This window comes from Leptinotarsa decemlineata, unplaced genomic scaffold (assembly GCF_025532065.1).
Source record: "Leptinotarsa decemlineata unplaced genomic scaffold, Ldec_3_MD MMD2_tig00026375_RagTag_RagTag, whole genome shotgun sequence".
Classification (NCBI taxonomy): domain Eukaryota; kingdom Metazoa; phylum Arthropoda; class Insecta; order Coleoptera; family Chrysomelidae; genus Leptinotarsa; species Leptinotarsa decemlineata.
This window is the reverse complement of record NW_027412711.1, coordinates 747,032-773,684: the sequence shown is the minus strand read 5'-3', so window position 1 is coordinate 773,684 and position 26,653 is coordinate 747,032. Positions and strand designations below refer to the sequence as shown.

General features: G+C 35.5%; 1 protein-coding gene and 1 long non-coding RNA gene across 5 annotated transcripts in view; both read left to right on the top strand.

Annotated features, from left to right (window-relative positions):
- dally (division abnormally delayed protein) overlaps positions 1-26,653 on the top strand; it is a 670,712-nt gene that overhangs the window by 544,766 nt on the left and 99,293 nt on the right. The gene's annotated exons all lie outside the window — the stretch shown is intronic.
- The window catches only part of LOC111506616 (uncharacterized), a 30,999-nt gene continuing 4,747 nt past the window's right edge, over positions 402-26,653 (top strand). Inside the window, exons 1-3 of one of the 2 annotated variants that reach the window (XR_012468119.1) lie at positions 402-10,735; positions 20,364-20,533; positions 20,595-26,580. This is a non-coding gene — a long non-coding RNA (uncharacterized lncRNA). Of the gene's footprint in view, positions 10,736-19,896; positions 20,534-20,594; positions 26,581-26,653 lie in introns of those variants that run through there. The other variant, XR_012468118.1, reaches the window with a different exon arrangement.

Sequence of the window (26,653 nt, the reverse complement as noted above, 5' to 3'; positions counted from 1 at the left end):
ACACGAATGAAAATATACGGGAGGAACAGCGACCTCAAGCGCCCAACCATTGAACTGAAATATATGCGGTGAAAGGGTTTTCATACCAAATGAGGTCCATTTTTTTTTTGTTGAATGACAATATCTTGTGGTGAGACACTCATTAGAACTATTTGATTCACGAAACAAAGTGAGGTCCGTATATTGGTCCTCACTTTGTCGCGGACCTCACTTCAACCGTAATTTTTCAATGGAAGTGGCTCACTTCCTACTCTGGGAGACTATATATATATATATATATATATATATATATATATATATATATATATATATATATATATATATATATATATATATATATATATATATATATATATATATATATATATATATATATGCCCTAAATATGCCCGCCACTCGCGATGGAACAACCAATTTTTACGGTAAAACATAATAGGAGGCTAAATAGACTCAAAATTCCTTCAGATTCGTGATCAGGACTATCACCTTACAACAAATACACTTTTTCCTGAAAAAAATTCAGTTCTATATTCAGAACCACCAGATTGTTATGCGAATTTATCCCATTTCTCATAATATCTTCCATACTAATTGAGATAGGATAATGAAACTCTCAGGACTGATGGATATTTCCAGAATGCACCTACCACCTGAATGGGGTTGGCCAAAGTGATATACATTACCCGTCACCCGCAATGGAACAAGCCATTTGTACGGTAAAAGTCATTAGCGGCAAGATTTCGCTTCCAATATCTGAACCCCGTCATTCTATCCGGAGAGTACTCTCAGGTATCAAATATGCTTTTTTCATGGATTCGTTTGGCTGTGAGATGCTATCATTCATTTTGAGCCTCTCTGAGGACAATGTCACCGCACCACATTCTAGATTATCGAGATTATCGAGTGTGGAGCAGTGTATGAAAAAATATCGATGGCGGCAGTGGTGCATTTGTTTTTTTAGCTGCAGGAAAACCCAGAAAAACCTGCAGCACCACATCATCTGAAGATCTTGATCTGTCAATATCCTCTCTGTCATAAAACAAAATGTACGGTGTCTCCAGAGACTCCACTAAATTCAATGCATCGCCAGAACACTTAAGACACGACTGTCGTCAAACTTAAACCAGTCCGTTTCGTCTTTGACCAAGGAGTAATAATGACCAGATTCAACGCCACAACCACAGTGAACAATGACTGCATGAATAATAGTGGTCTGCTTGATTGAAGTGTTCATCTATTTTGAACCTTCGTAAGATTTTGGTGCTTACGTCAGAGGTTGACTCATGTTTGACGATCATCAGTGTTATTATTAGATTGACTGATGCCTCAGCTATACTTGTTTTCTTATAACAGTCAAGTTATTTTGGCGTATATTTGGCAATACAGTCGATCATCACCTGTTAAAAGTTCCATTTTCAGATGATTTAATAATAAGCTTTGCACGGACTGGTTATTGGTCATATTAGGAAACGCTAGTTGAAGTTCCAGATATTCACATACGTTATTGCTACTTCTTGAACATTTACTACAGAGTAAACAAGTGAGGATTTTTCCAGCAAATGATTCACAAATACGAGACGAGATAGACAGTACGGAATCATTCAATACAGAGCGGTCAGAGGTATTGATTCTGCTATTGTTTTGCTCACGAAGTATTCAACAAGAATCCCATGAATTCGGAACAATCCTCTTGTTGTCCTAACGAGTGTCTAGTAGAATTCAAAGTCTCCAGGAAAGAGGTTGGAGGGAAAGATGATACATTCTTACGAAACTGCAGCTGCATGAAGAGGTGTTTGAGTTTGGTGAATAGGTAGGAAACATTCTCGTTCTCGTTCATCATTAAAACCTAGTTCTTGAAATTCTTCATCATGAACAACACTTGTAAAATGCTATTCATGTAGGAAGTGTTTCCTAAATCATCTAATCCAATTTTCTCTTCAATATTTTCAAGACAACTCTCTACTGATTCGTAAGGAAGAACATGTTTCACAGAATATGCATAAGAAACATTTCTCAAGCTGCAATCGATCCTTTCAATTTGGATTTTGATTCGTGAAGCTCTTCCACTGAAAAGGAACCAGAACCACGAGGACTGTAACTCATATTTGGGGGCAAGAATGACCTGAGTCCATTCACCGCACTGAAAAAGAATAAGGTGGATCAATCACTTGCAAATTAACCTTGATAGGAGACTGATGAATATCCACATATCTCGGCTTGTTTCGAAGAGATTTTAGTTCCGTACTGAAATGAGGGCAATGCATGATTTCATCAAAATTATGTGAAGGAGGAATGGTTCCAAGGACCGAAGCAGCATTACCACGTTGAACAGCAATACTAATTCTTTCTATCAAAAAAGAGGAAGAACGTTGATCTTTCGTTGCTTGGCACATTCTCTTTCTGAGTTCATGAACAGACTCCGGGCCATAACCACAAAAAGTTTCAACCACTACTGGATGGAACAGATAGTTGTTACAAAGATTTTGGTATTTTTTTCTTTTCAATTTCTCGCCAGACAATGCTGCAGTTCCAGCAGATTTCGAACTTCCTGCTAGATGGGAAGCCGCGACCGTGTCAATGCAAGTGAAGTCCCATACCATGGTATGAGAGGCATATCATCTGGTCGTTTACTATCATTTCAACTAGTACCTAAGGGTTGCAGAATTGCAGAAACATCCACTAACACCATAGCTCGTTTCAATATGTCGTTCACCTGGTGACGTCGAGATGTACGCTCTGCACTTCCCCTGCAACTCAAACCATGTGTAATTTTCTCATCAACTATACTACCTCAAACACAAGTATGAGGCACACAAATAGATAAACCCATCCTAAGTCCTACTGCTATTCTGAAAGATTCATCAGGTAAAGCATTCAGCCAAGCACCCGATTCCTTGATCATTGCTGCTTTCAGTCGAGTCTCATCGTATACACTTGTAGCTTTCAGAAGTTCATCAGTCATAATGTTCAGAAGAGGTCGGTCCCATGCACTTTGTATTTTCTTTTTTTCTGTAGGAGGAGCCATATTAGTTGCGGCATGCTGAAGTGATTCACCTTCAGCATAAAAAACGTCTTTGATATTGATAAATATGGAGGGAAGGATAGAATCGATAAGATCAGAAACACTATTGACTGATGGCTAAGGAAGAAGCCGAACGTAGCCCTAGTCCACCAAGTTTTACAGGAAGCGTTGCTTGAAGCCATGAATCATTATTGAAATGATTGTTTGTAACATATTCCGTCGTGTTGCGGAGTAAATTATCAAATTCGTCAAGCTCTAACTGACTTGACCAAGTGGGGGAACATCTGAAGGCGTACATAAGTTTTGGAATCGCCAAACAATTTCTCAAAAGAAAAAATGCAACGTGTTTAGGAAGTTCATTCAATCTGGCAGTCAGCAATTTGAGTGATTTCCGTTTTTCTTAAAGATGTTATGAAAGTGAATCTTTAGAAATCGGAGCATCCAGAAGACTCCATTTAGACTTTTTCAAAATTTTTATACGACGAGCCAATTTCAAATTGATGGATTCGGAAATATTATTCGGAGTTGAGAGAGTAATCAACTTGCATTCATCAAAATTTAGTTCAAGTCCAAGATATTTGGAATAATCAATAAATTTTTCTAAATCCTTTGAAACAATGTTTCCATCGCCAGCGATTGAGCCATCGTCCAAATACCAACAATTAAATTCGGATGATAAGCATCCAGTGAGTTCGTTGATGGTCAGACAAAAAAGAGCAGTTCCTAAGGGATCACCTTGTTGAACAGACAGAATCAGATGTTCATCAAAACTCAAATAGGAAGCTGATTCATAACACTGACTTAAGAAGGGATATAATCCTGGAAACGAATCTTTAACCTTACGAAGCATGATTTTTCCATCAATCATGTTGGAAAGGAAAATTTTCGAATCGGGATTTGAATGAAGATTAATATATCTATGAGCAACATTAGCAACAGCTTCACATCCACCTGCAGTACCGAAACCAAACTGTAGTGGACGTAACATCGATCCATCGATTGATCTTCATACAACCCATTTTAGCTACCAATCGACGATAAAAGGTACCGACTGCAATCGGTCTTACTCCTGCATCCTTTTTCCGAAGCGCCAAAAAGTATAGGACAAATTTCTGGAGAAACCCTACCAGTAAAAATGAAATTAAATAATTTTGTAACAGAAGAAAGAAGTTTCTATCCTGAATTTCCAGAGCTGTGACTAATGAGGTCTTGCATGTAGCTAGGGCGGAAAGAAAATGAACCATCAGCAGAACCAGAACGAAAAAATTTAATTGTCTGCGATACTTCATGTTCTGAAAATTGGAACACCGGAAACTCTGAAAACTCGTGTGGTGGTTGCGAATCCGCAGAATGCGTAAAGGAATCTGATCGTGGGTGTTTTGATCGGAGAACTGGAAGCGTGGATTCATCGTATTCGGCCAACGTATCACTTGAGCTCAAGATTCTGATAGCTGACCTAATGTCACCATCAGCTATTTTACTCAAAATAAGCTCAGAAAAGTTTTGGTTATATTTCCGTTTATCGATCTGAGATGGAATGACGTTGGTCTTGGAATTTAGAAGTTTGATGTTTTTCTTTATGAGGGATGTGAGAGAAGATCTACCGGAGTCCTTGGCATGCGGGATGGAGAACAAAGCATACGAAAAAGATAACAAGTTTTCCCAGCTTGTTGGAGAGTTTGTATGTAAACATTCATCTATAATTTCGCAAAGGGCAGAGGCAGAGTAATTTCTAGCAGATTTAGGAATCCTCTTTATAATGTGACTGGATCGTTTCAATGAGGACAATTTTTTTTGACGTAATTTTCTGTAAATCAAGAAATGCTTCAAAAATATTTTTGATCTGATTGAATACCATTTGAACCAATTGAACCAGCAAAATTCTACTCCGATACAAAACGAGACAAAAACATTATAGGGGCGAGCCTCAATCGGTTTACGCCAGGTATACCAATTACTGAAAGAATGCTAAGAATGGCACGCCAAAAGGTGAGGCCTTGTTAATCATTCGCTCACACATGATAATAATAATACAAATTTCATACCATAAATGTTATTATGTGGAATAAAACTTATAGCGGATCAGTGTATTCATTATTCGAATAGTGAATTATTCGATGTTTTGGTTGGTTTCCGGGTTTTGTCGTGGTATTTCTCGGTTATATTCTCCAAACGATTCAACTATAACTGCGGCAGTCATCTTCAGTAACATATCAACTGTTTCAATTAGAGTACTTCGACCACGCCACTGAAGATCACGGCAAATCCCGGAAACCAACCAAAACATTGACCCAAGTCGTGAAAACCTACATTCTTATTGTAAATTATTCAATCACATTTAAAATATAAACCTGTTCATAACAACTTTGCAATCAATTTGAATCCAAATTGAATAATTCAATGTTCAAATGAAAGTAGTTGTTTCGAAAGTACTTTTATTGAATTCAATGTTTATATGAAAGTAATTGTTGCAAGTGAACGTTTTCTTTCAGTTCGTGTCTGAAGTAACTTCTATGCATGATCTACACATCTTTGAAAATAGTTTATTGTTAAATGAATTGTTTTTTTTCTTTTATTGGAAATTTCTCAAATTTTTTGTTCTTCCATAAAACGAATCTTTCCTTAAAATAAGCCTATTTTAATTTGAACGAGTTTCCTATGGCTTACATTAAATCAAATAAGCGTATGAAGGTTCGGTCATCCTAACTTGAGTAGATTCAACTCCTCCGTGACAAGAAATCGTAATGTTATAAATTAATCGAGTGCTGTATTTTGTAAAGTTACCCAGATTGGTGCTTAAGAGGCAATAAAACAAGTATGTTATTTCGAAACATCTATGACCGCCATTGAGGAATAATAATAATAATAATAAATATGCTTTATTTACCAAAGAAAAGTTCTTATCGACAAGACAGTGTTCCTTCGATATAATTGAAATTTTATCTCTTTTATATGCTATATTGTGTATCGTTTCTGTTAGTCCAATATCCTAGGGCCCCCAGACGTTACTCATTTTCTCAGAAATAAATTGTATAGGGTATAGAATAACGTAGTGTTAGTACATAGTATATGGTATGCATACCTGCTAACTTGGGCCGACGGCCAGTTCACAGCTAATACCAGGTGCTAAAGGTGGGTGAAAATAGTATTTACATTTCTTAAAGTCTCACTGCTGATTTTCAGGTATGTTGAACAATATATTATCAAAAATTAATAATAAATACTGCCAGACTCTTTTCGACGGCGGTAATTTTTAGCAAACGCTTTAAAGCTTTCAAAAAATATTGCTACTTACAATCTCAGTCTTAATTTTCATATATGATACAGAAAAATAACTGAATAATTTTTGTAAGAAGCTAGACCAATCGGAGGGGCCTAACATACCCTCAGATACACACAAAGGTTCGCTATATTTATTATATGTATGAGCGCGAGCGTGATTGTTAGGTAGTTTTATGATATAGTTTTGTAAAATTTGTTAATAATATTCCAATGGGTCTTTAGTAATAATGAATCAGAATGTTCACGCTCAATTATACAAAAAATTACTGCATAATTAAAAATATACACATTTGAACTCACAATGAAAATTATGAACACAACTTTGTTGAGTTACAAAAATGATTTTCATTGGATATACTTACAATCTCAGTATATGATACTCAGGGAACTAATTCAATAATTTTTGTAAGCAGCTAGACCAATCGAAGGGGCGTAACATCCCCCCAGATGAACACAAAGGCTCGCTATGTGTATGAACGCGTGCGTGATTGTTAGGTAGTTTCATAACATAGTTTTGTAAAATTTGTTATAAATAATCTAATGGGTCTTCATTAATAATGAAGTTGAATATCCACGCTCAATTTTACTAATAATACATGCACAATTAAAAATATACCCTTTTGAACTCATAATAAACATAATGAAAAAACCGTTGTTAGAAAAATATTTCCCATTCGATATACTTGGAAAATGTATGATTTGAACTGCATTCAGTTTATGAAAATAGTAGTTCAATTGCGTTTTGTTGTAAACAAAAAATACAATAAATTCATCAATAGAAATTTCGTAATAATTTTTTTTATTCACATAGTCATCATCATTAATGTCTAATAATTCATCAAAGTATTGTTGGTATTGAATATTTCCATCATCTTCAGTATCTTTTTCTGATTCGTCCTGAAGAGATTCACTAACAAAACTTAGTAATTGTTAGCCATTGAACCATTTAAAATAATAGCGAGTGTCTTTCAATGTCAACCCATTGTTTTTAGGACTGAAATAAGTAGGCTCTTTCATATTAGCATTACTCCAGAGACTAGTGATGTAATTAGCTCATTTAAACTGCTGCACGAGCTCATTCTTGCTAAGTTGCTCGCATCAAAATTCTTAACTTTTTTCTGTTGAACTCTTCACTGACGTCAGAAACCATGTAAGAATTCAAAAATAATTGAAATCTGGCAGTATTTACGTCAATTATTCCTGTGACGTTGTAAACTTCACAAATTAAACTCTGTATTGTGTTGAATACATTTGTATCTATTTGTAAGTCACTGAATGAGTTGGGATCACCAAATTTCTTGAACACTTCCTGATACTCTTCACTTTTTCCGTATATTGAATGTCCTTTGCTTACTTTTTTGAATAAAAGCAGGATTCTGATCACATCCGGTGAGTGCATCCAATTCTGGAAAGCAACGGCTTAATGATGGTCCTAATTGTGATATCAACATATCTTACTTTATTTCCAATCCCATATCAATATCCACACGTGAAAATCATCATTTTTCAAATGATGTATATTGCCCAACGCCCAACATGATTGCTGCAATGCCTTTGTTTGTGTCTGGGGGATTGGTCTAGCTGCTTACAAAAATTATTGAATCAGTTCCCCGAGTATCATATATAAAATGAGAAACATTTTTAATCGTGCCGTAATTATTGGTATCATCAAGCGTAAACATTCTAATTCAGTATCACTGAAGACCCATCAGATTAATAATAACAAATTTCACAAATCTATGTTATAAAACTTCCTAATAATCACACTCGCGCTCATACACATACCAAGCCTTTGTGTGTGTCTAAGGGTATGTTAGGCCCCTCCGATTGGTCTAGCTACGTACAAAAAATTATTGAATTAGTTACCTGAGAATCATATATAAAAATCGAGACTGAGATTGTAAGTATATCCAATGAGAAACATTTTTGTAACTGAACAAGGGTTTGTTCATAACTTTTATTATCAGTTCAAACGTATATATTTTCAATTATGCAGTAGTTATTGGGATAAACAAGCGTAAATATTTTACTTCAGTACTACTGAAGACCCATTAGATTAATAATAACGAATTTTACAAAACTATGTTATAAAACTATATAACAATCACGATCGCGCTCATACACATAACGAGCCTTGGTGTATGTGTATGGGGGATGTTAGGCCCCTCCGATTGGTCTAGCTACTTACAAAAAATTATTGAATTAGTTCCCTGAGTATTATATATATCTAAATCAAGACTGAGATTATAAGTGCAGTTACATTATTTTTGTGAAAGCTTTAAAGTATAAGTATAAGTATTCCGCAGAAATGAGTCTAGCAGTATTGATTAATAATTTTCGATAATATTTTCTGAAACACGTAAAAATCAGCACTGAGACTTTCTGCTTCAATAAGCTTGTTTGGGGTTAAAAATGAACACCAATATGTCTTAGAACAATCATGTCGCTGGAATTGCAAAAGCCGCTTCTCAAAAGCTTGGAACACTGTTCCGAACCAGCAACTTTTGATGCTTTATGAAGCTCAGATCAGACCTTCTTTGGAGTATTGTCCTCATGTTTTCACTTTTGATTTCTGTTCGAGTTTTGGTATATGGGATGTTTCTTCCCCGCTGGGGCTAATTAACAATCTTTCGCTCAGACGAAAGTTTCATTTGTGTAGCGGAGCCGTGTTGAAAGTCATTGAGTCCCAGACACTGTCTGGGTAAGATCTTTCCTGTACTGACGAGAGATGATACCTTGAAACCACGGTCTGCAGGATCTACTTGAATAATTTAACATGGATATACTTCAATATCCAGTGTGGTATTAGCTGGGGAAGTAATTGCTTTTCGACAGACGTTTACCAGACCCTACTGTGTAGGTGGCTGGGAGGGATTAATATTTCGAAATTTATCTCGAAATATTCATTTTTTTCTCATACGTATGAATCTCTCTTCGACAGTTTTCACTTTTGATATCCATGGCTAGCTACTTAATAAATTTCCATTTTCAAGAACCATATCAGTAACGAAAAGTTTTATGCAATTTGTCAGAACTTCGAAAAAATATCCAGGTTTTGACTGAAATTTCCGAATTAACGATTCACCATTCACGCAGAATATTGTCGGAAAAAATATTAATGTGATAATATCGATGACATATCAAACATCAATTGTTAATAATGAATTTATCCGTTTAATGGAGAACCTGAATGGAAAATTCATGAGTTTTTAACACTTTTATTGTGAGCAGATTTTTGTTATATATTCATCTAGTTCACCGCAAAACGAGAAGGATATTTTTCTTATATTGACAGTTATAATAATTTCCGAAAATGTTTTGGTCTCTCTCACCAAGAATCCGCATTTGTGCACCTAATGGAAGGCGTAAATAACCCATCTAATTTGGTAGTCGAACAATGCTGTCTCTCTTCTTTCTTGATGTCACCATCAAACACTCGACGACGGTACAATGCATAAAAATTAAAACTCGTTTACGGTTTTGAATTGACTTCCTATATAATTATATCCTCCAGCAAAACACTGATTAATTCAGCAGATTAATTCAGAAAGTTGTACAAGTTGTGATATATTGGCGAGCATTGAATCATTGATAACATCGATAAATAACTGAAAATAGTACCATATTCTTTATTTTTATTGAGTCGTAATGTGCGACATTAAACTCGGTACAGCGATACAAATGGGAAATTGTTGATATGGAGCAAAGTAGATGGGGATGTCAATAACATTGAAACCACCATACATTTGAGTTTTATTAAGTTTAAATGATGGAATGTATCACATGCAATTCTGGATGATTTAAAGACGGTCTCGCGTTTCAGTCTCTTTTTATTATTCCATTTAGTTTCAAATAATGTTGACTGCCCAAAATAGAAAAACATTTTCATATTGAGCACAACCAGTCTTAGGCTAGTAGTCACGAAGTATTTATTTCAGTCTAGTTTGAAGACTCTCATGTCATATTGTCCTGGGGCAAACCAATTATAAGTAGGACTTTTTTTGTTCATCATGATGATATACATGCTATGCAAAGAAAATAATTGTTAATGTTGCGGCCTCAGCATAACTATGTATGTTGTCGTTGGGTCGATGAATATTTATATCATTTTCATAATTTGCTGAACACGCATTTGTTAATGCGTCATAGTTGATATATCTTCTGGGCGAATTCAACCACAATCAATATGACAATAAAGGAATTGTTATCAATTGATTGTCGAGTCAACCATCCTCTGTAACACAAAAAGAAATCACTGCAAAAAACTGGATCGCATCAGGAAAAATTTTCAACGGAATATTTAGAAAGCTGGTATAACAGACTCTGGCTAGAAGATAGGAGCCCTGCAAGAAAGAGGTCGTCACAACCAATAGCAGCCTCACAAAAAGCAAGCCACAAAACGCAGAAAACGACTATAAGAATTGCAATCCGGTAAGTCTTTTATTCTTTTCACTTCATGTGAGTGGATTTCAATTTTTGGATTTTCCCAGATTTTGTACGACAAAAAAGTTTTTAGTTCTCTGATTATAAGAACACTGTTTCACAATACAAACCATGAATTGAAAGGGTATATTTTTAGGACAGAATGATTTTTTGGGACAGCAAAGTTTTGGCTTTCAACTTCTCCATCTTGATACAAAAAATGTGGGAATCTTCCAAAGAAAGAATATTAGAAATTAATTTCAAAAATTAGTTGTATACAGTTCATGCAAAGAAGTAAGTTTCATACACAAACTGGAAGAAAAAGCCCTCTCGAAATGGCGATTTTCATATATAAACATTGAATTACACGAAAGAAAGAATACTTTCGAAACACACTTTTATATAAACGCTCAATTATAATTAAAACACTCTATATTCCGTTTGTATTCCAAATATTCCAATCGAATAAAATGTCACTCACAGGATTCCTACACAATATAATTAATGAAAGAAGTAAAATTTCACTTACATGGAACACTGTCATCGCTTCCGTAGTCATCCTCACTAGTAGACATCCGAAGTTCCGCCGTAAGACACTTGTCTTATTGGCTCTTCAGTACCATATACGGATAACATTAGTAGTAGTACTCACGTTTATTTACTTATTTTGGTTAGTAGTTTACAATTTGTTTGGTGTATTTGTTAAGACCCTGCTATAGGCTCGTGCCTCTTCAGGGTTCGGATAACATTATACGAAAAAACACTCAATTCGTTCATGAAATTACGATTTTTTGTTTGTTACGGAATGAGTTGAACCCACATATGTCATCGATGACAGTACGTAAATAAATAGCTGTTTCGAGAGAGTTTTTTCTTTCAGTTTGTGCCTAAAAGTTACTTCTTTGCATGATCTTCACATCTTTGTATAGAGTTAAATTTTTGAAATTGATTGGAAGATTCACACATTTTTTGTATTGAGATGGAGAAGTAGAAAGCCAAAACCTTCGTTCCCCAACAAACTATAAGTAAAATCAATAAAAAATTTCAATCAAATCAACTGAACAGTAATGGTTTAATTGTATTTTTCAAACAGATAAACAGATGACGTGATTCTTCAAATTGACATAACTTGTTTATTTATGAACCGAATAAAATCAAACGTCAAACATTGAGTGAAACTGACTACAACTACGACCAATGGAATTATTTTCATATGGTCGTGATTACCCAGACGGTTCACACCGTTCTGAGGAGACCATGCCCGGTACTGATGATGGGTCAATCACCCCGAAACCGTTTTGGTCGGTTCGACCAAACGAAGTCAATTTCTGCTTTTCATAGTGGGAAATAATTTGCGACGAATATTCCAAGTCGAAGACGTTGCACAGGTGCCTGATGGTTTTACTTCAACTCTCTGCGCGGCATTAGCTGGGTGGGTTATATATATATATATATATATATATATATATATATATATATATATATATATATATATATATAAATTTTCCCCTTTTTGATTTATATCATACACACTCAATAACATATTTATATATACATATACATGTATGTACATTTGTGGTTCCAGTTAGAACCACAAATGTACGGTTGGCTCCTGTTGTTGACTTCGTGCATATGTGTTGTTTCCTGCTTTCGGCAAACAAGTGTTCCCCACCTTTACACTTGGCTGCACCGCGCTGATGAGGCCAATAACCAGAAACACGTGTCCGCGGTTTGCCCCCTTTTTGGAGTGTTATGTCCACTAATTGTTTCATTTTTGATTTGTACATCATACACACTCGATAAAATCTTTGTCTGTATTTATATCCTGGACCCGGATGTCACGCAGGTAGCTATAGCTGTCTACGTGATCATGTTAGATGTAGCCTGGGAATTCTAGGTCTTCTAACTGGAACCACAAATGTGCGGTTGGCTCCTGTTGTTGACTTCGTGCATATGTGTTGTTTCCTGCTTTCGGCAAACAAGTGTTCCCCACCTTCACACTTGGCTGCACCGCGCTGATGAGGCCAATAGCCAGAAATATATATATCGCTGTCAGTCAAGGGACTCTCTGGCAACCTTCGGACGGCCAGTCATTCCCGATGACTGATATAGATCGCCCGCTCATCGAATATCTTATTGATTTTGAAAATAGTTCACAAGTTTAATATACGTTCGAGTTTAAAGTTTGTTATTTTTATTTTTCTAATATCAGAAGTAGGATTCTTATCTACGTCATTTGTTCGTTTTTTTCGCGAGTTTGTTTGTGAGTGCAAAAAAAATGGCAGGTGAAGCTTCGCAAGTGATCTTGGAGGAATTGATCAAAGCACTACAGTCGCAAAAATCAAATTCGACAGAACAAGTAGATCTGCCGTATTTTCGGCCTGAGACGGACGATTCCAGTAAATGGGTGAGCAATGTTGAAATTATTCGAAGTGAGTTTGGTTGGTCGGACATCCAGACTTTAGTGAGAATTGGTCTTTCTAAGAATTGGTTTGAACGATGGTCGTCTGAAACTCGCGATTGGAAAACATTTTCTGAAGACTTTATTGAGGCTTTTCCACCTAAAAGGAATCTGGGGCATTTATTAGAGTTAGCATGTACCCTTACCAGTGCTCGCGTTAATACCTACGAAACATATGTTCACGAAAAAACAGCAAAATTAAAGAGCTCACGTGCAAATTTCTCGGAAAATGATTTGGTTGAACTAATCGTTTACGGAATTTCCTAGCTCGATGTCCGTAATGCTGCGACCAATCGCAACTGTCAAACTATTTCTGAACTTTTGGTGTTTTTGTCCTCGTTTATTAAGCAACAGTCAGGGGAGTACAGGGCGAATGACGAATCTGTTTCTCGCAAATGACGAACTTCCAAGTACCAGTAAAATTACAAAAAAGTGTTTTCAGTGCGGCAAATCGGGTCATATTCGTATTAATTGCCGAATCAAGCGTGTCGATTCACACTATAAACAAACGACAAATCATAACAAAGCTGTCTTGTCTAGTGTGGATGAATCAACAAGAAGCGGACAATGCGCGTTCTGTGGTAAGACAGGTCACGATGTTTCCCAAGTGTTTTACAAAGGCCGCTATAGAGAAACGCCGTAGTATTAATTTTTGTTCGGCTATGGAACTCCTGAATAATGGGTTCATAGAAATTTTTATCGATGGGCATCGCTTTAGGGCTCTAATCGATACTGGTGCTGATCTTTCGCTGATTTCGGAAAAATATTCCTACCTGTTTGAAAATAAATTAGAATCATGCGATTTGTCTTTGAAAGGGATCACTTCTCAAGTAGTTCGTGCTAAGAGAATGTTTACTGCTAACACCAAGGTAAACGATACGCATACAAAAATCACTTATGTGGTCGTACCCGACGAATGCTTTGATTACGATGTTTTTATCGGTCGTAATTTGTACGAAGACCCTTCAATTATGACAATAACTGATTACCAAGGATCAAGAGTATTACGGCGGCAACTTCCAGGCATAAATCGTATAATCGAAATAAGTGAGGAATCTGATATACAGGTTCCTCAAGAATTTCGTGACCAGTTATTGTCGGTTTTGTCAAATTACTTCGATATGTTTACCATTGGTCATGAAGTTGGAACTGTCAACAATGTAAGTTTAAAAATCCGTCTTGATAAAGACATAATTGTGAATAATAATCGCCGTATCGATTGGCACAAAGTGAACAATCTGTCGTGAATGACATCATATCTGATTTATTGGAGAATAAAATTATACGGGCAAGTGAATCGCCATTCGCTAGCCCCATACTACTTGTGAAAAAGTAAGAAGGTTCTCTGCGCATGTGCGTTGATTTTCGAGAGCTGAACCGGAACACTATTAAAGATCGTTACCCCCTCCCATTAATCGATGACCAACTTGATCGTTTGGGTAAAGGATGTTTCTTCACATCATTGGATATGGCGTCGGGATTCCACCAGATACCAATCGAGGAAGAATCTATTCACGAAACTGCATTTGTTGTCCCAAACGGCCATTACGACTACCTGTAAATGCCTTACGGTTTGGCCAATGCACCAGCGGTATTTCAGCGTTCTCTGCACTTAGCTCTGGGTTCTCTGAAAGACCATATTGCTTTAGTTTACATGGATGACATTTTGATTCCGAGCAAAACCCTTGATGAAGGTTTATTATTCTTGCGACAAGTCCTAGATGCCTTGAAATTAGCTGGTTTTTCGTTGAATATCCGCAAATATAAATTTCTCCAATCTACCATCGATTATCTGGGTAGAGAAATATCGAGTGAGGGTATTCGACCAGGTACACGAAAAATTCAGGCATTGTTAGATTCCCCAGTACCTGAGAATGTGAAGCAAGTAAGACAATTCATGGGCCTCGCTGGATACTTCAGAAAATTCATTCCAGATTTTGCAAGTCGGACGGCTTGCATTACTAAGCTTACAAAAAATAATGTGCCATTTGAATGGGGCCAAGATCAAGAAAACGCCAGATCTTATGTGATTGGTCATTTAACTTCAAGACCCCTTCTGGTAGTTTATGATCCTGCTCAACCAACTGAGCTCCACACCGATGCTAGCAGTCTGGGCTATGGTGCGATTTTGATCCAGAAGTATGAGGATAAGCCCAGAGTTGTAGCATATTTTAGTAAACGAACTACTGACAGTGAGTCCAAATTCCATTCGTATGAACTCGAAACGTTGGCTGTGGTGGAAGCATTAAAACATTTTCGAACATATCTGCTTGTTATCAAATTTACATTGGTTACCGATTGCAATGCTTTGACAGCTAAGGCTACAAAAAGGGATTTGCTTCCTCGTGTAACTAGATGGTGGGTGTACATGCAAGATTTCAATTTTCACATTGTTTACCGAAAACGGAAAAATTTACCACATGCAGACTACTTGAGTAGAAATCCGTCAACCAGTGCTCGCCGTATTTCTCATAATAATTGGGCCTACATAGAACAGAAAGGAAATGAAGAAATCCAAAACATGCTGACATTACTTTGAGATGGAAAACTTGATCCCAATCAATATGTCGAAAAAAAATGGGTTGCTTTATCATAAACGAACCAATGTCGATGAAACAGTCAATTTGCAGTATTTTGTTCCAAGGCAAAGTCGTTTGGGCTTACTCCGAATTTTTCATGATGAGCAATGCCACATAGGTACTGACAAAACATACGAGTCAGTAGCAATGCATTTTTGGTTTCCGCGTATGCGAAATTTCATTCGGAATTACATACGACACTGTGTTGTCAGCGCTATGAAGAAAACACGATCAGGTCCTTTACAAGTGCTGATCTACCCTGTGGAAAAACCGAATGAACCATTTCATACATTACATGCAGATTGCTTAGGTCCACTCCCAGTAACTTCAGAGGGCTATAAACACATATTTGTTGTTGTGGATGCATTCACGAAATATTGTATTCTGATGCCCATGAAATCTGTGACGACTCACGAAGCTCGCGAAAAGTTGCAAGTTGTCATATCACTTTTTGGTACAACCAAGAGATTGATAACAGATGCTGCAACCTCTTTCAAAGACACCACGTTCCCAAAATATTTGAGCAAATGGAAAATTGAGTTTCACTATATTACTCCAGATGTACATCGCGGCAATGGTCAGGTTGAGAGGTACATGAGAACAATTAGAAACTTACTAAGAATTGAAACACATGTAAAGTCAGAATGGTCGAGCAACTTGTGGAAAATCCAACTGGTGTTGAACACAACATTTCAAAAAAGTACGAATGTTTCTCCATTACAACTGCTGATTGGCATCAAAAGTAGCACCCCACTCATTAAAGCTTTGTTGAAAGAGATTTCTCCCGATTTATCGCCCATTCGTGACAGATAATTAGACAGAAAACGGGTCGCTGAAAAGTTGTCCAAGAAAACCAATCTAGATGAAGCGAATCGGCGACGAAGAAATAATTCAAATTTCTCACCTGGTGATTTTGTTTTGATGCATCGGGACTCACAGATGCATATCAGCAAATCAGATTATGAATTTTTGGGTCCTTACGAGATAGTTGCTTGCTTAGAACGTGATCGATTCGAAATTAAGAAAGTTGGCACAAATATTGTGACAAGAGCAGCAAAGGAACAGCTGAGGCGTTGGCCTTCACAGTGGGCTGTGTCATGTGATATGGAGAAAATTCTAGAATTTTTAGAGAACGATGTGCCAGTTGAAAGTAACGGTGATCGTGAGTATGAGCATTTATAAGTATTACGATGAGTTTTATTCAGTTTTTTCTTAAAGTTAAGTGAAATTTCCGGTCTCTGTCCCGTCAGCGGTAGAGCCGAGGTGATGGCTGCGGTCTCACTGTGAAAAACTAAATTTATTGTTTATCAGTTTTTGTGAATTTGCCGGTCTCTGTCCCGTCAGCGGTAGAGCCGAGGTGATGGCTGCGGTCTCACTGTGAAAAACTGAATTTATTGCATATCAGTTTTTGTGAAATTCCCGGTCTCTGTCCCGTCAGCGGTAGAGCCGAGGTGATGGCTGCGGTCTCAGTGTGAAAAACTAAATTTATTGCATATCTGTTTTTATTAAATTCCCGGTCTCTGTCCCGTCAACGGTAGAGCCGAGGTGATGGCTGCGGTCTCACTGTGAAAAATTAAACTTATTGCATATCTGTTTTTATGAAATTTCCGGTCTCTGTCCCGTCAGCGGTAGAGCCGAGGTGATGGCTGCGGTTTCACTGTGAAAAACTAAATTTATTGCATATCAGTTTTTGTGAAATTTCCGGTCTCTGTCCCGTCAGCGGTAGAGCCGAGGTGATGGCTGCGGTCTCACTGTTGATGATTGAATGATCTAAAGGAAATGTGTCGGTCTCTGTCCCGTCAGAGGTAGAGCCGTTGTGATGGCTGAGGCCTCACCAGTTGAAAATGTGATATTCATGTGAATTTTTGTTGGTCTCTGTCCCGTTACAGGTAGATCCGATGTGATGGCTGCGGTCTCACTACTATTAGAAAGGAAAGAAAAGATAATGGTCTGAAAAATTTGTGTTTCAGTTGGAGTTGCAGATATCGCTGCTGCCAAGTAATGTTTCTGGTATCTTCGAGAGCGAAGACTACGTCAGGATGGACGTGTTGGCAACACCGCGCAGGAACTGATGAGTCGCTGTCAGTCAAGGGACTCTCTGGCAACCTTCGGACGGCCAGTCACTCCCGATGCCTGATATAGATCGCCCGCTCATCGAATATCTTATTGATTTTGAAAATAGTTCACAAGTTTAATATACGTTCGAGTTTGAAGTTTGTTATTTCTATTTTTCTAATAATATATATATATATATATATATATATATATATATATATATATATATATATACATATATATATATGTACATATATATATATATATATATATATATATATATATATATATATATATATATATATATATAAAATCTAGCAAGGTTAATGCAGTCAAGCTGCTGGAAAATAATTCCATGAAAATCAAAATATAAATAGATAAGTACTCTTTGATCATTCCCATATTGATTTCAATTTGAGAACCACCGGTAGACAGCTGTTTCAGCCTATTGGGCAACGTCAGTACCGGGAGGCGGTCCTCGATTGAAGACAAAATGAGAAAAACCAAGAAAGTACTTGATGAAAATAGCTGCGTAAACGTCACACCCCGGTACTGACGATGCCCAATAGGCTGAAACAGCTGTCTACCGGTGGCTCTTAAATTGAAATCAATATGGGAATGATCAAAGAGTACTTATATATATATATATATATATATATATATATATATATATATATATATATATATATATATATAAATAACAAACAACCCACCCAACTAATGCCGCGCAGAGAGTTGCCGCGTCACACCAATAGGTGGTTCCACTTATGTTTCGCTAGCGTTTACGCAGCTATTTTCATCAAGTACTTTCTTGATTTTTCTCATTACTCATTTCTCATATATATATATATATATATATATATATATATATATATATATATATATATATATATATATTCGAGACTTCATTGACTTTTCTTCAGGAACTCTAGATGATAAGATGAAAATTAACAATTGTCAAAATTTGTTGTACATTACTTACGAAAGTTGAGGTTATGTATATGAAGCAAGCATGAGAAGAATTGTTCTCTTAAAACACTTTGAAAATGTGATGATTTATGAACACTCATGATACTGGATAACTGGTTAAGACTGAGAACATTATAATAAAATGTGGATGGCACTAATAACATTAGATTGTTGTAAAATAAATTTTTTTAACATTTTTATACATCTTGTGAAAGGGACATGTCCAAGACAACTGTCAATTGTCTTGTCAAAAAATATTTTGTAGAATATTACATTTTATTATAATGTTCTCAGTCTTAACCAGTTATCCAGTATCATGAGTGTTCATAAATCATCACATTTTCAAAGTGTTTTAAGAAAACAATTCTTCTCATGCTTGCTTCATATACATAACCTCAACTTTCGTAAGTAATGTACAACAAATTTTGACAATTGTTAATTTTCATCTTATCATCTAGAGTTCCTGAAGAAGAGTCAATAAAGTCTCGAAAGCTTGAACAGAAAAAAGAGTTCTCATTTTTCTTGTCTCCGACATATATATATATATATATATATATATATATATATATATATATATATATATATATATATATATATATATATATATATATATATATATATATATATATATATATATATATATATATATATATACGAATATGAAAGGTATTGAGTGTCTTGATATAGAAACAGAAGTTCCGGCTCTGTCTCCGAATGGCGCAGACAGAGCCGGAACCGGTTTATAGGTTGGTCGGATCTATCAAACGAAGTTAATTTCTGCATTTCATAGTGGGAAATAACTTGCGACGAATCTTCCGAATCGAAAACGTTGCACAGGTGCCCAATGGCTTTACTTCAACTCTCTGTGCGGCATCAGCTGGGTGGGTTGTTGTTTTTCCGTTGGGTATCTGCCACATGTACCTACAAAGTCGTAGGTCTACATGAGAGGAAAGGGGCAACCCTGAGCATATATATATATATATATATATATATATATATATATATATATATAAATTATATATATTATATATATATATATATATATATATATATATATATATATATATATATATATATATATAATAGTATTCTGGAGAGGTGCATAACATGCCCAAGTTCAGGTGAAACAGCTTACCCCTTTCCTCTCCTGTGTATCTTTGGCTTTGTAGGAAGTGTTGCAGATACCCGACGGAAAACAATAACTAACTCAGCTAATGACGTGCAGAAAGTGAAGTAAAACCATCAGGCACCTGTGCAACGTCTTTAATTTGGGAGATGACAGTACTGACGAGGGGCAAGTACCACGGTATGTCGGTGGTCGTCCCTACTAAATGGGGAAATTTAGTAGGGACGAATCTTCCAAATGGAAGAAGTTGCACAGGTACCTGATGTTTTTACTTCAGCTTTCCGCCACACGTACTTACAAAGTTGTAGATCTACATAAGAGGAATGGAATAAGGTGTTTTTTCACCTGAACCTGGGTTTGTTATGTACCTCTTTGGAATGTCATCATTATTCTGACTTCAACCCCGGCGTGTATGTTTATGGAGTTGTTCCCGGACTTTGTCTGCAGGTGGCGTAGTGGGCATCCTATCGAATCGAGTGCAGAAAAAGCTTATGAATTTCATATATACAGGATGTTACTTGCGACGAATCTTCCAATGCACAGGTGCCTGATGGTTTTACTTCAGCTTTCATCCCGGCATTAGCCGGGTTGTGGTTGGCTTAGAATATACACTTTTCGTAAGTAATAATTGATCTGTTTGGAATATGTATTTTAGAAATTTTAATTTTTTAACTTCAGAGTACCTGGAGAAGAACTAATAAATTTTCGAAAGCTTGAACCGAAAAAAGATTTCTCACGTCTTCTTGTCTTTGACTGCAAAACCTGCTCCAAACATTGTTCCTGTTTTCTTAACTTAGCCAGTCGAGCAAACACATTCCAAGTATTCTCATTCTTAGATTTTGATAAATAAAAGTTATGATTATTAATTCAGCTTTTTTCTTACCCCCGTTCTTATTCTAGTTTATGTTCAGGTGGGGCCATCAAATTGATATGGCTATTAATGAAATTTGAGATTGTATCCATCATTCGCTCGTCATACTACTGTTTACAATTAACATATAACTAAAAACTTCTCTTCATATATTATGTCTCCAATTGAATAGCTCTCAGTGATTTCAAATGGAAAATAAATATCATAATCGCCTGAATCATTCTGACAAACCTTTATCACTTCTAGAACTCCAATAACATACCTTCGTCTTCAATGACCTCTTATGAAATTTCCCAAACCAAGAATGAAATACTGGCATACTGACGAGGTCTCCGAATATGATAAAATTACTAAGTTCAAGGCTTTGACAGTGGAATTCACAAGAGACATCCAATAATGCTCTTCCCATTCCGGGAAATAGGATCGAAAAGACAGATGACATGAAACCCAAGGCAATCTAATTTTCATCCCGAAACTATTTCAATATGCATAACTTTGTGACTGCTTTTAATGGGATTACACTTTTTGAAAGTAATTACTACAATATTTGCGATTCAAAGAATCTGATTTGGTTGTCTTTTATATTTCGAAAAGGGTATTTTCAAGGGTATTTTCACTTGAAAGGTTTGAGATTTTTGCTCTCATCGTAAATGATTTATGAAATGGTAAATGCGGAGAAACACCTACTATATATACAAATAACATTTCAATAAGTGTATTTCATCAGTTCGGACTTCCATTGTCTAATATAATATAAATTGATTTGAAATCCCTGAAAAAAAATAAAAGATTAACCGAAAATAACAATTTTATTAAAACAAAAAACTGAAATTACAAGAAAATAACATACAAGCTAACACCAGAAAATAAAAAATTGAATTATTAATGAAAGCTGAAAATTAAAAAATATTATTAACAAAAATAAAAAATATAAATTAAAATTAAAAGATTTCAAACCAAGTTACGTCACGACGTTTCGATTGTTGGTATCCACAATCGTCTTCGGCTGATAACTGGTTTTATTCCTCCGAGATCTGACTATTTATAGGTCATTCGGGTGCTTTCACCTTTCACCTATCCCCTCTTTCCTGTTTCTTCTTCATTGGTTTTAGCGGGAGATGACCGTTTGGCGGGAGTTGGTCGTTTTTCGCTTGATAAGAGGTTTGCATATGTTACGTATCTCTACGCAAACTTGACTAAATGCGTTGGGACAACATATACGCGGCTTCCTTGAATTTTCACCTAAACCAATGTTCCTCTTTGTGGATGATTTCAGCTTGAGCCCACTTGATATTATGTTGATGAGTCCAAACATGCTCTGCTATTCCGGATTTGCTGGTTTCCCCTCGCTGTGTGTGTTTCTTGTGCTCAGCAATGCGAACTTTCAATGGCCTCTTAGTTTCACCGATGAATGATTCTCCGCACTCGCAGTGTATCCGGTAAATGCAATTCTTGAAATCTTTCATTTTTTTTCAGGGATTTTAAATCAATTTATATTATATTAGACAATGGAAGTCCGAACTGATGAAATACACCACGAAACATTGTCAACCACCTTCAAACAAATTTTAATAAGTCTTGAGTTGATTTGAAACAATTAAATCTGTAAAAAAAAGGAGTGCGCTTTAGACCACACAACTGAGGTAAAACATATAAATCAAACCTCGCCACGCACGCCATACAAAACAAACATAACTTTCTCCCACCAGAAAACATCAAACTCATAAAACAAGTCAATAAAGGAAACCGTATGAATATCTGGGAAAACCTAAACCATAAATTCAAAAGTCATAATTCACTTATTGAGGAACAAATACGAATAAAAACACAAGACCTAATTAATGAACCATCAACAAAAATAACAAATTCACTAAGGCGATCTAACCATAAAGATGATTGCAAGGTTTGCTATCGAAAGCTTCAAATCCTTTTTGTGAATAAGTGTTAAGTTAAAACATTGAAATAAAGGAAAACTAGTTGCATCAATCAAATATATGCAACCCCACAATATATGCAATACATGCAACCCCACAAAATACTGTGATTTAATTAATGAAAAAAATATTTCCATTGTATTTTCTTCAAGTCATAGAGGCTTAGCTCATTCCAACATTTGATTTCCCATATGAATAACACAGGAACATACAGATATGACTCCGTCATATCTGTATTTTTTCAAGCATGGTATTGTGCGCCTTTGGCAATTCAAGCTCCGCGACAAGATTTAGAATTTATTAAAAATTTATTGGAATATAAAACCGTCATAAAGAAAATTTCAGAAGCAGCGTCAAAAAAATTTAGCTCTTATCTCTGGTATTTGATTGAAGAACTTATTTATTATTTTTCGATGATAATGTGAGCTCAGAAATTATAATTGAAATTACCGAATCGATCAATCAAAAAGCTATCCTAAATACAAATTTAAATTGTGTTAATATCAAAAAAGTCAAGATTGATACCTTTATGACCAACAAATTTTAAGATTTGAGTGATTTTAACTTTCTATTGAATTTCTAAAATTACATCCAGATCAATGAAAATCTGATAAAAATTATAATACATGCTTAACAATTATAAAAACAATTACGTGTCGTAATGATACTGCTGAATGAAAAGTTCAATTGATGGAATCATATGATCGGAGTTTAATAATGAGGAACAGAAACAATACTTATTGCAAATTGTAGTAATGCATAGAAGCATTTTCCGAATATTAATAAGCCAATATTATTGTAAACACCAACTGAGAAATGAGAAAAATAATTTCAGTAATAACGATTCATACTCGTACATTGAAAATTATATTAATTCACTTAATAGATATTATAGTCTATAAATAACAATTCTATAACTTCACAGCGTCTATTGTAAATGATATTCATTGTAAAATTAAAAATTTTAAGAAAATTTGGTTTCAATTAACATTCACATTTCCAGCTCTACAACTCAAAAACTTTTGAGTGAAGAGTATTTGCAACAAGGAATTTTTTTGTAGTTGACTAATTTTTTTTAAATTTTTCAGTACCGAAAAATCGAGTTGAAGCCAAAAAAACATGTTTCCCGTGTTATTTATATGTGAAATCGATTTTTCGAATGAGCGAATCTAATTGACTTTGAAGTTTTTTTTTTTCAACGGAAATATATTTTTTCTATAAATGGTATGGTTTGAAAAATAAGATTCATATATTTTCGAATGAAAATTAGATATTTAGAAAAAAATGCACTTCGATCACTTCGCCCAATCGACATTATAGTTTTCTCCTGATTCTTCAGTGCCTACACGACCGTAAATGTGTGCTCGCACCCCTCTCTTTCTCTCTCTTGCCCTTACAGTAAATATACGAAATCTTCACTAACTCTCATCTTCCGTTTACCTTGCCTGATCACACTTCGAACGCTCTCGTAACGCATTCACCAGCTTACTTCCCATTCAAGCGCTCGGCTTGCCCGATCACACTTTTCGTAACACTCTCGTCAGGCATTGGTGAATGCGCAATCACAAGTCAAGCGCGCGCCTCGCCCGATCGAACTTCTCGTAACGCTCTCGACACGCATTCACCAGCATACTTCCCAAGTCAAATGTAAAATAGGGAATAAAAAGATTTTACTTTTTACGTTCGATTTTCAGCACGTTAGAAGTTAATTACCACAACGATTTAGTTTTTCTTAATGTTCGGCAATCTAACACATTCAGAAAATCTTATTTAATTTACTGTGCAATTCGAAAGGGATTATTTTGAATGGTAAGAGAGTTGGTTAAATTGCAGCAATTTATTTCAAACTAGACTGAATGCTATATTATTATATTTATAATTTACTAAACAAATATATTCCGGTTTGAATCATCCCTAAATTTTGAATTGAAAATATAAACCTTCAATTTTCATTAAACATTAACAGTGTCAGGCACGAATAGTTTCTGAGGGGTGCCAGGGTCAGGCGGGAGGAAGGGAAAAGGTGGAGCTTGCAAGTAGCTGAGACATGCGCATAAACACAATATCAGTACAGAAGCAACTCTACAGTGGTGGCACAGATTAAGTACGTGGTGGTACGTAAAAATCATTGTAATCGTGTGTTTCTAGGTTTGCGTTTAGTATTCATCAAAAGACAAATACCTAGGAGGTTGTTGGACGATATGAATATGGAAAGCAAACATTGTTGGAGAGACGTTGGTCCTAAAAAAAAGAATGAGTTTGAGTATAAGGCGAATTAGTGCAAAAACAAGAATCGCTAGGCTATCCAAATACAAGTAAGTGAAAATTTTTTATTTTCAAAGAAATACTGTGAACCGAAACTAGAATTTCATTGGAGAAATGAAAAGTTCATTTACGCCGTAAGTACATGAAGTAGTTTATAAAGTTCAACTTTATGCATTAGGGCGTGAATTACACTTTTTGTACTCACAACATCTCATTCATGTTTCCATAAATATTAAATATGTCTCTTATTCTTTATTATTTCAGGTCCCAAACAAACAATGTGACGAGTGAGTTACCTTTAATTTTGGAAAATAATAAGAATAACGATCCAAATATAGAAAATATATCTTCAGATCAATTGGAAAGCGATAACAGAGATATCATCATCAGATACAAAAACCCAAATGGATGGTAAAACCAATGAATGTAAAAAAAGAAATTACAAAGACACTGTTGAAAAAGAAATTATTTTGGTTGGGAAAAGAATTATAGATATCGACCATTTTTTCAATGCACTGAAAATAATTTCACTTCCAGAAAATCATGATCCCGGTACGGAATGCACTCTGCAAAATATTGTTGTTATTGATGAACGTTGCTCTGGATTCGCATTGACTGTAAAATTGAAATGTAACATGTGCAATCGATATTACAATATAGAAACTAACTATGATGCCGAAGGAGTGAATGAACAAGCGGTTTTGGGGATCATGTCAATAGGATTGGGATACAAACATGTTGAAAAGATCGCAGCAACATTAGAAATTCCTTATGGATCCCATTGAACATACGATAAATTTCACAATAGAGTTTGTAATAAGATAGAGGAGAAATCACAAGAAGTAATAGATGAAGCAATAGAAGAAGAAAAAAATTGCGATGGATTTTGGGCCAAAAGGTCGTATAAAAGGAACTATAAAGGACTAATAAAGTCATCAGCATGGGGGTTGAAAATGACTATTGCGTTGTGTGTAAAAAACATGAAAATAAAGGAAGTCAGCCAAAACCCCATCGCTGTTTCAAAAATTGGATGTTGTCTTCAAGTGCCATGGAATCGCAGCAGCATTTCAACAAAGTTTGGAAAAGCACAGAATAATTTTTAAAACGATGATTGCGGATGGAGACAGCTCCTGTTATCAAAAGTTATTGGAACTCGGTCCTTATACAGTGAAAAAAATTGAATGTATCTCCTAAGAAATTATGTCAATAAGTTGGCAGATATTTGTAAGAACAAACATGCTGGCCCTGCAGTTTTGGGAAAACAAATTAAGGTCAATAAACGATTATTTTATCAGTACAAATGAAAAAATCTATAAGAAATACCCCAATAATTATCATCATTGATATATTCTCGGGTAATAAATTTTTTTTTCATAATTTCAGAAGAATCTTCTGCGGTTTAGATCTTCAGTAACAAAGGCTATCGAATATCGATCAGAAGAAAATGCTTTTTTATATGAAAAAATTGAAAATTCAAGGAAAGATATATTGAATGGACCCAGTCATATTTTAGGAGAACACAGAAATTGTTCATCATACATCTGCAATGAAAAGTCGAATGCAAACTTAATAATAACTGATATGAAGCTTACCGGTGAGTGAAATTCATTTATCAAGATAAGATTGAAATTTAATTAGAATATTCAACTTAAAACATTGATGGTATG